Here is an 11,197-nt window from a genome sequence, read left to right on the forward strand (position 1 = left end):
TATCTGCACAACAAACCATGTAAATTTAGGAGGCTTATCACAGGTGGAGATGAAAATCTAAAAATTTTCCACTCACCGTTTTTTTATAGAGATTAAGTTTACACATAAACAAATCTTATGAAAAAATTATCTTGGTTAGCCCATAAATTCCTTAGAAGTGTTAATAATCACATATTTCAAAAGGAGCAAATCAAATACTAAATATCATGTTCTAGATCTTATCTGTTAAATTTAATTTATTTAATAGGGGTTTTAGAGGGCTTAAAGTTGATTGACAGCTTATTTTTTCAGCATTACAATAAAAAATAATCCTAAACTTTCTTAACTGAGGTGATTCTTTTATATTGCATTAGTCCATTAGCAGTTTTACATCATAGAATCATAGTAACATGTTGCCTTCTAAAGCCTGTATTTGCAATCATTGAATTTAGTATAACTTTGAAATTGATACTGAAATTGTAATGCATATTAAGATCGTATTGATCTATGTGTATTGCTCTTTAAATTTGGATAAACTCATATAGTTCTTTCTCTTCCCTTGTATTTCCATATTTTATTACATATTCCTGCAAGATTCTGGTGACTATTTGGGAGAATAAATACACCACACTTATCTGTCCTAGACTTCAAAAACTTACCAATTATTAAGAAAAATTGGGCTAAAGTCATCGTTTTTGTTCTCTAGCTGGTAGCTGTAAAATTTCTGATGATATTGACTTCCAGATGCATCCTGGTTGCTGAAATATTAAAATACCTGAATTTAACAAAGACAAAGGGAGGTACATTAAAATCAGAATGTAGTGCTTACATTGTTTTGACAACTCGAACTTTGCAGAGGCAAGAATTGCATAACTCCCAGCTTGGTGTCATGCCTTCCCAATATAGAATTCAAGCAATTAGAATATGTTTTGTTCTATCCAAAATATAAAACTAGCTGGAGGAATATTAGAAAGAAGTTGAGTTATGGAGAAACAAACAGAAATACTTTAATTACATTTACTTTTGTATAAATTAATACTTATTACTATAAAATATAATCCTAATATTCTTTTAGTTTAAAGTATATACTTTATCTTATTGCAATTATGAAAGAGAAAATATTTACATCAGCTATTTCCAATAAGAACTATAAACCTGAAGATTGTAACTGTTTCATTACCAGGAATTTCACCCTTAAAGTCTGAAATGACTAAGTTGTATGTAAATACAGCTAATATCGATAATACCTGTAATGGAAGAGTATATAATATGACAATGTGTGTATATAAGTAATATGACTTTCACTAACTAAATATGGCAAAAGATGCTTTTTAAAAAATTTATTCATTTAATACTGTTTGAGCATTTCTGAATATATATACTTTCTTCTCAAGGCTTTTCTAGAATATAAACTTTGGAAATAAATTTTATATTAAAAATGGTATATTTAAAATTCATTCCCCAAATCACATTTTTGGACAGTAGCATCATTTTTTTTGTTTTTTTCAGTTGCAAAGCGCATCGATTTGGAATCCAACCACCTGCTACACCAGATGAGCACCTCTTTCTCTTTGAAAGGAGAATGCCTCAATCTGTGCTTTGGATCTCTTTTCGGCTGTCTTCTCTCCCATTGCTTATTATCTATTCTTTCTCTTCAATATGCAATCAGATTCTCACATTTGGAGTCTTCTCATTTTTACAAACATGTCCTCAAATTTCGTCATCCAAAAATCAGTAGCAACAGCAGCAGCAGCAGCAACGACAACAAAACTTTCTGAATCCCACTCCTCCCGTTACTAGTCGAGTAAGTCTTCCTTTGGAACCAATGTTCTCAAAACATTTGCCTGTTTTTACTGTTTTTGTGATATATATATATATATATATATATATATATATATATATATATATATATATATATATATATCTTGCAAACCGACTACAAGCGGTTTCGGTTTCAATGACCAAACAGTTCCTACTATTAAATTAAACCATAGCCAGCGTGTCACTAAATCCAACCCTCATTTTACCCTCACGTGTTGCTCCTTGACTTCTCTTTTGTCTTCTCTTTGACAAAGTTCTTGGGATTTTTCTTTCTCCTTCACTGAGCACTCACATTCTCTTTTGCAGACTCATTTTCAACTCTAATGCTATTGTGAATTAAGTACCTTCAGGCTTAGCTCTAGAAAGGCTTCTCATCTCAATCTGTTTTCTCCCATAACAATTTTACTCGTATCCTTGGTTTTAAAATCCATCACACACAGGAAACTTAAAGATGTATATCATCAGGTCTGATCTCTCCTCAGAGCCATGATGGAACATGCTTGTTCGGCATCTTTGTTTGAATATCTTAAAACTTAGTACTCAACATTCTAAAGTATGGAAAGATTTTTAATCTCCTTACGTAAACATCTTCCACTGTGACCTATTAACAAAAGACATTTCCAACTATTCTATTACACAGGACAGAAACTTAGGAGTTACATTTGAACTTTTCTCTTCTTCCCTAGCCCCAACATAAATCCTATTGATATAATGACCATCATTACATCTATTAAAACTATCCATTTCTCTCAACAGTCTCTCTCTCTCTCTCTCTCTCTCTCTCTCACACACACACACACACACACACACACACACACACACACACAAAAAGCTGTGCAAGTTGTCCTCTTGCATCTTCTGGAATATTAGTTATTCTCCCAAATCCATTTATCCCTCTTACAATTCATTCTCTATTTCTGCATTCAGAATTCTAAAGTGAAAGTGTGACCATGACACCAAACTCTTCATTAAATGACTCTTCAATGCTGTTAGACACACAGAAAATTTTTTTTTAAGATTTTATTTATTTATTTGAGAGAGAGAAAGAGCTGGGGGAAGGGGCAGAGGGAGAGGGAGAAGCAGACTCTCCGCAAAGCAGGGAGCCCGACACATGGCTTCATCCCAGGATCCTGGGATCATGACCTGAGCCGAAGACAGACAGATGCTTAGCCGACTGAACCCTGACACAAAAATTTTTAATATTTGCCTCGAGGTACTGTGTAGTCGGACCTCTACTTGCCTCCAGCATCTTCTCACAATGTGGTATCGTGATCAATACAAATACTTCAAATTTACTTATTCATGTATAGAATACATTTAGAAAAATGGATAATTCATAAACGTATATCTATATAATTTTTCACAATGTAACCACACAACAGCCACAATATTCTTGAGAAGCAGAACATTAAGTGCAACCCAAAAACTTTCTCATGATTTCTTCCAGTCACCATCTGACCCTCCCCTACAGAGTATCTTATTATAAACATGATAGATTAGTTTTCTGTATGTTTCAAATACATGTAAATGACATATTATACCTTATTTTGTCTCTGGCATGTTTCACTCAAGATGAGATTCATGTATGTTATATGAAACAAAAGTTTATTTTCTTTGTAGGTTGTTGATGGGTTATTAGGGTTGCTTTGATAGTATCATAAATAATATTAAAACTAACATTCTTGTACATGTCCTTTGGTGCATATATCCACAGGTCTGTTTTATTTATACAAATAGGAGTAAACTTTTGGGGATGTAGTATATTTATACAGTCATCTTCATTCATGTTGACAAGCTGTTTCCAAAGTGATTTTACTAATTCTCCTTCCTATTTTAAGTATATGAAAGCTTCTGTTGTTCTACAATCTTTCCAATTTTTAGTGTTTTTAGTCTATTTAATTTTAGCCATCCTGCTGCGTGCATAAATATATCTTAGTGTACTTTTAATTTGCACTCTCCTAATTAATATGTATGTTGGTAGTTATTGTATGCTTATTGACAATTTGCATATTTTCTTTTATAAATGGATAGTAGGAAGTTAGGGAAGTTAATTGTTATTTCTGATTTGCTAAGAGTTTTGATCATGGTGGATATGAAACTTACAAGTGCTTTTCCAGCATCTACTGGAGGTAATTGTGTGGTACTTCTTCTTTGCTTTATTAATGAGATGAATTATATTTGACTTCAAGATGTTAAAACAATTCAGAGATCCTGTATACGTCTTTGGATTCCTTTATTTTGCCTATAATTTCTACATTTATGGTTAAGAGAGTAATTGTCCTGAAATGTTTCATCTTGTAGTATTTTCAGCAGGTTTTAGAATTAAGGTTATTCTGGAGTCATCATGTCCCGTGTGCTCTCTTCCATTTGTCTTTCCCTCTTCACATGGTGACTTGCAGGTTTTTTTGTTGATTTATCTTTCTGGTCACAAATCATCTCACTAAATAATTCTACTGTCTTGAATTTTTAATTTCAATTATTTTACTTTCCTGGACTAACTTTTCCATTAATTTTTTTCTTCCTTCCTTTTTTTTTTTCTTTTTTTCTTTTTTGGTGATAGAGGTTAACACTCCACCAACTCTCTGTGTTCCTTTTTCTCTGATCCTGAATGTTTGATGTTTGGCAAAATTCCCCTTCCTTCATTTTAACATCTGTTTTCTTAAGAATTTTGTTGTTGTTGTTTATTGAAAGCTAGATGCTTTGCATGGAAAGTTGTAGAGATAATTTAGTCTTTACAATGTTAGCTTCCTCCAAAGATTTGATTTTGCTCTGTAGCATGACATTAAAGTGTATGCACTTCAATTTATGGATCTGGGCCCATATGAAGGTGGATTTCAGTCTTTGTGAAGATTGGCTTCTAGTTTGTTCCACCTTAAAGGAATCTTGGATGTGGTGTTTACCAGTATTTCTACTTGGTGAATCTTGAACTCCAATTGTTTACTGCTCTTAGCTAGCTTTTTCTGCTTGGTTTTTAATCCATTAGCCCTGCTTATTAAACACTGATGAAAAACACTGGGCTTACCTCAGAGTTCTTTCCTTATTACCAAAAACTACCCCCTCACATCCTGGCTGCTTTGACATTCCTCAACTTCAGGTTTTATGGCCATAGTTATGTGGTGTAAAGACCCCCAAAATTCCACTCAGGTTCCTAGCCTGCTAGCTTCAGATTTCTATTCTGCTTTTTATCCTTTAGGATCTAGAGTAGTTAAGAATCAACAAATATTTCAAGGGATAGAACTCCAAAACTGGCAATGTTTATGTCAACGCATGTCCCTTTTTTCCACAGTCCTGCCCTCTTGTGTCCTGGTTGCCTGTGGTTCTCTAACACCTTCATATAGAGTGTGTGTGTGTGTGTGTGTGTGTGTGTGTGTGCGTGTGCGTGTGTGCATGTGTGTGCATGCGTGTGTGTGTGTGCGCATTGCACACATGTGCACGCAAGTGATGGCACATGAGTATGGGTGCGTTTTGTCCAGCTTTTCTGAGCTCAACTCAGCTTTTCTTTACTCAACTGGATTAGATAATGCCCACTTGTATTGGGAAGATGATCTAACTTAGTCTATTGATTCAAATGCTAACCTGTATCAGTGACACTGTCACAGACCCACCCAGAAATAATGTTTTACCAGCTTTCTGTTCATTCCTTAGCCCAGTAAAACTGACACATAAGATTAATAATCACAAGGCTTTTCTGAAAGATTGACACACATTTTTTGGTTATTCACAAAAGATAGCCTTTCTTTCACCATACGACTGTTACATAAACTCTTCTGTTTCCATGAAATGTTTTCTTCCCATTTTAGTTCTTCCTACTGTCTCAGTCATCCAGTGAATTATACTTTCTTATACTTCATATTCAATTTTTTCCCTGTACTTGTCTAAAAAGTAAATGCTATACGTCTACTATTTTAATCATATATAATGTAAAATAACATTTTGCCAATTGTAATGTTATTAATATTCTTATACTGTGTTAAATGATGCAAAATCTGTAGAATGTTGTAAACCTGATCACCTGCCACTCAAAATTATTGCTGTCCAATTTTTAACTTCTATTTTTAAACCAACAAATTAGGTATTATTATTATTATTACTTAGTCAATGTATGTTTAATTTTAACCTCATTATCAAATTTCTTATTGCATTTCATACCTCTTCTGAAATATTTTTCTCCTATGAAATGAAAGTATATTATTGATTTTGCCCTTGCTATTTAAAAACTCACTTCTTTGGGTCTAAACTTCTAATCTGTCAGTATTTTCTCTCAAGTGTGTGTGTGTGTGTGTGTGTGTGTGTGTGTGTGTGTGTTTTCATGATTCCTATGCATGTTACTGAAAAGAGCTGTCTCTTTTAATTTTTTCTTTTAACTTTTAGGTGACCATTTTTTTTCTGGCTGCTGTTTTATCCTCTATTTTGGTGTTTTAAGGTTTTTCTTTGAGTTTCATTGTGAATTTGTATTTATGTTATACATGTCTTGGCAATTGTGAAAGAGGTTAATATCTTTTTTTAAAATTACCTATTTTCTATTCTTTTCATTATTTCCTAGTGGATAGTGTTATTCTGTATGTGAGCCTTCTCTTATTGTCTTCCTTGTACCTTAATAATTCCATCATGTTTTTCTTCCTTTTTTTTTTTATGAGACAGAGAGAGAAGGAGGGGCAGAGGAAGAGAGAGAATCATAAGCAGGCTCCACACCCAGTGCAGAGTCCAATGCAGGGCTCAATCTCACAAAACTGAGATCATGACCTGAGCCAAAACCAAGAGTTGGACGCTTAATTGAGCTACCCAGGCACCACCATCATACTTTTCTAATTCTGTATGACTATATTTTTTAAGGTCTTTGTATCTTTATTCAAGTTCACAGTTTTTTCTTCAGGTTTATCTACTGTACCTTTTGAAGAGTCTATTATGCCTTAATAGCTTACATTATATTTTTTTACTTCTAGAATTATTTATTATTAAAACAGTCTTGGATTTTTTGTAACGCTTGTTTTTAGTTACTCTCAAAAGCTTTTAATTTTGATTTAAATTCTATAGATTTCACCTCTATTGCATTCTCTCTAAAACTTCCAAAAGCAAACAATATCTGTTTTGTTTGTTTTCCAGTTGTCCTTCATCCATGTTTTTTTAATGCATAATATATATTTTTGACATAAACTCAAATGCTCAAGAAATTAACCTATATATTTTGAGTCTGGTTTGAATTTATGTCCAGAGAGAATTTGAAAATGCTTCTTCCAGTTGGTTAAGTGTACTAGTAAATCAGACAACTTTAAATAAGAATGTCTTCAGGAATTCTATTTTTAAATAGCTAATACAAGAAAAGTTAATTTGAGCCATAATATACTGTGACTTAAAAAATGTTACTAGTCTCTCATGCTTCATTCCCCCTTCTGATTACATGAGAGACTATGAACTCTGGGAAACAAACTGAGGGCTTCAGAGGGGAGGGGTTGGGGGAATGGGATAGGCTGGTGATGGGTAGTAAGGAGGGCACGTATTACATGGTGGACTGGGTGTTATATGCAACTAATGAATCATTGAACTTTACATAAAAAACCAGGGATGTACTGTATGGTGACTAACATAATATAATAAAAAAACATTTAAAAAATGTTACTGGGATACCATTGATCAACCAGGAGTCACACTATCTTGGACCATGTATGTTTAGTTAGGTGTGACTATGGAACTAAGTTCGGGACAATGGCTCATGTGCAAAAGTGACATGTGAGTCTTCTGGACCTAGAGCTTGAAAATCTCCCACACAAACATTTAATAACTCTTTTCTGTCTCCTGGGTCAGTGTCCATGAGTTGATAATGTCAGAGCCAGAAGATTCTAGGAGACTGTGTCCCTATCATCACCTGCAGTGGAGCCCTCTACCACTGATGTAACTTGTCATGAACAAGAAGTAAACTTTTGTGTTAAGTTGCTGATATTTTAGGTTTAACTCTTAGAGTCCTAATATTACTTACCTAACCCATAAAATGATAATTTGCATTTTCATAATAATAAATGTCATAATTCCTTAATGACAGGTGACAACTGCTAAGAATCACAGAACACGTTGATTGAGTCTTCATAGAACACACAGACCATAAAATTAGAACACACACATATAGAGATCTATGTATTAATAATTATTGTCATTTCCCAGTATTTGTGGATCACCCCTTTCTACATGCATATGCTACACTTTCTGGTCCTTTTGTGGTTGGATGATGTCATGGGACTAATCCTTCCAAATGAGCTACAAATGAAAGTGCCATAACACTTCGGGACCAGAGCATTAATGAGCTGGTGTTAGATCCTTCAAAGTGCTCTTTCTTTTTCTGCCATAATGACTGGCAATGTTTCTGGTAGTACCTGTATTATCAGCTTTGATCCCAGATGGAAAAGCAGAGCAGAACTCAAAGTCACACAGTCATTTCACATATGCTATCAGTAAAATAGAAGCTTTTTTTTTTTTTTTTTTTTGTTCTCATTCCATTGTGGTATGAGGTTGTTTGGTTCTACAGAATTATCTGCAGTGTATTCATGCTAAATAATGGTAAAACACATGCATGAGAAAACACCTGCTATCTGTGGTAACTTAGAAGTTAGAAGGTAAACTAAGGACCTACCAAGCTAAAAATCTGGAAAAACTTGCAAATAGTGTGTTAGAAGGATATTGGTTTCAAATAGCTGGATTTAGCAACATATTAGATAAAAATTTTTGAGCTCCCGAGGATTTGGTCATTTTATAAGCCAAAATGAAATGGAATAGAGTGCAGAAATCTTGCTCCAGCAGAGCTGCAAAAAGTAACTGATTATAAATCAAAATTGTAAGCAGTGGACTCCAAAACCTTAGTGTCCACAATACATAGGGAACATGACTTTTTAGAATTATCACATGGAATCATCGCCAAACACTTGCACTGAACTGTTTTATGGAGGAAAAAACCCACAAAAACAAAAATCTTCTAATGTCTTAAGTCTTTGAGATGTGGGGTTTGTTAAAGCAATTAGCTTATTCTAACATACTCAGCCCTTTTTATTCCTATATTCTTCCTCATTTTTTAGCTTCTGGTTAATCCTTATCTTGCCCAGGAATGATACATTTTCAAATAAACTCTTTTATTTATATTTTAATCAGCTTTTGGCTTTTTTACTGGCAGAATTTTCCAAGGTATATAAATCATCATGTTAATGGAAGTAAAAGTCTATTCCTTCAGACTTCAGCAAATAATTCCTGATTCCGGAAAACCTCAAGTTTTACCATCTGATGTTCTATTCCAGTGCAGTAATTATTTAAATTTAACTAAATAACTTACAGTTACTATTGTTTATATTTATTTAAATTTACCATTTTTCTGGGTGGGTATTTAATTTCTCAAATACCAATCTACCTCAATTTACTATAAGATCAAGGAAACAAGCTTGCTTGCTTGCTTAGTTAGTTAGTTAACCTCTGTAGCTGCTGAATCTAGAAGAGTTCTTATGATATGGAAATTATGTATTATTTTATCTTTTAATACACAATCTTTTTATTATTGCACTCACTCATACAAACTGTTTAAACTTAATTTAACCATGAGAAGAGGACTTTTTGATATGGAGATTCCAACCTCATACTTTGAAAGTGATGACGAAAAGTTTTTTAATATTTTGAATGATGCCAAACAATGCCAATTATGATACCAAAATCAAAATAAAGTTCAGGAAATATCAACTTGTCCCATTCACATTCAAGGAAGTATGCAAACACTTAAGGAGGATTATGTACCAAACGGGAAGACTTAGTCTCAGACTTCAATTTAACTAGAGAAATTAAAACGAATGCGTGATAACTCTTATCCAGAGTAGAGCATAGCAGCTAGTTCTGCAGTCATACAAAATGAGAGGCCCAATCATTACCTATCATTGCTGACTCAAGCAAACTGGTAACACTTTAATATTGATTAATGACATCAGCATAGAGTGATATAGGGACTTCCTCCTGGGGATACAAAAAAAAAGGGAGCATTTTTGGTTGTTGTTGGTATTTGATTTAGAAAAATGGGTAGAAGTACTACAGGTAAGTTATTACAGGCACACAAACTGGTACAAGAAAAGGCATTCTAGCCACAAAAAAATGTAGATTTCTACAAGCAATGAAAAGGTTTATTTAATACATAAAGATGGATATTCTTATTCTTACAAGGCTCCCAATCCTGATAGAGACCAATATTATCCTTATTTTAAGTTTGATGAAATAGACTTGAGAAATTAAATCTCATGTATTTATTATTAAATCTCAAGTTTACACAGGTATTAAACTGGAACACCGGATTCCAGTCTCAGTTAAAATTTGTTTGGTAATAGAATAGGTTGTAGGAGGACACAACACAGGTTGTGATGAATTTGAATACTAACCTAGAGAAAGAATACATCATTTTATAGGCAATGTTAATTCATTTAAAATATAATTAGGGAAATAGTATGTCTTTTCAATAACAAGATATTTATAACATATTGTAGTGAACTGCAATCATATAAGATAATTATGTTGGAGGTAAATCTTAATGTAAAAATAGTGATATTCTCATTAGACGTTGTTGATCTTGTGGGATTTGTTACTTCACTTTTCTCTGGAAAAAAAATATGTTCAATCAGTGAATGCTACAGATGCTGGTGTTGACAAGCACCAATTATGTATAAGTCAGAGTAAGGAACTCTCCTCTGTTTATAGCCTACCATATGCCTCATATAACACTATATGAACTAGATAAAATTTATGACAAAGTAATTTCTCAAAATGACTAAGACAGTTTGGTTAATGTCTTTGATGTCTGTAACAGAATAGCAAACTTACATGGAAAAGTGCATTAAATAATGACACAATTAGATAATTGACCTTGAAATAATGCATAAATTGACTTACAATGTCAACTTTTGTTCAAAGGCTTAATAATCATTAAATATATTTTTATGTATTCCTTAAAGCTGTTTTTAAATTTTGTAATAGAAACCATTTAATTGAATATACACAAAAAGTAAAAAATGTTTTCTAAGCTACTAAGACATTTTTATTTTAAAAAACTAGATTGGGGCTCCTGGGTGGCTCAGTAAATTAAGCATCTGCTTTCAGCTCAGGTCATGATCTCAAGGTCCTGATTGAGCCCCACATCGGGCTCCCTGCTCAGTGGGAGTCTGCTTCTCCTTCTTCCTCTGCCACTCTCCCCATGCTCCTGCTCTCTATCTCTCTCTTTCTCAAATAAATAAATAAATAAATAAAATCTTAATTAAAAAAAACTAGATTATATTGCGGCACCTGGGTGGTTCAGTCAGTTAAGCATCTGACTCTTGATCTCAGCTCAGGTCATCATGAAGCCCACTTTAAAAAAAGAAAAACAGCCTGGATTCTATTAAAAGTGTGC

The sequence above is a fragment of the Ursus arctos genome, unplaced genomic scaffold (assembly GCF_023065955.2).
Source record: "Ursus arctos isolate Adak ecotype North America unplaced genomic scaffold, UrsArc2.0 scaffold_11, whole genome shotgun sequence".
NCBI classification, from domain to species: domain Eukaryota; kingdom Metazoa; phylum Chordata; class Mammalia; order Carnivora; family Ursidae; genus Ursus; species Ursus arctos.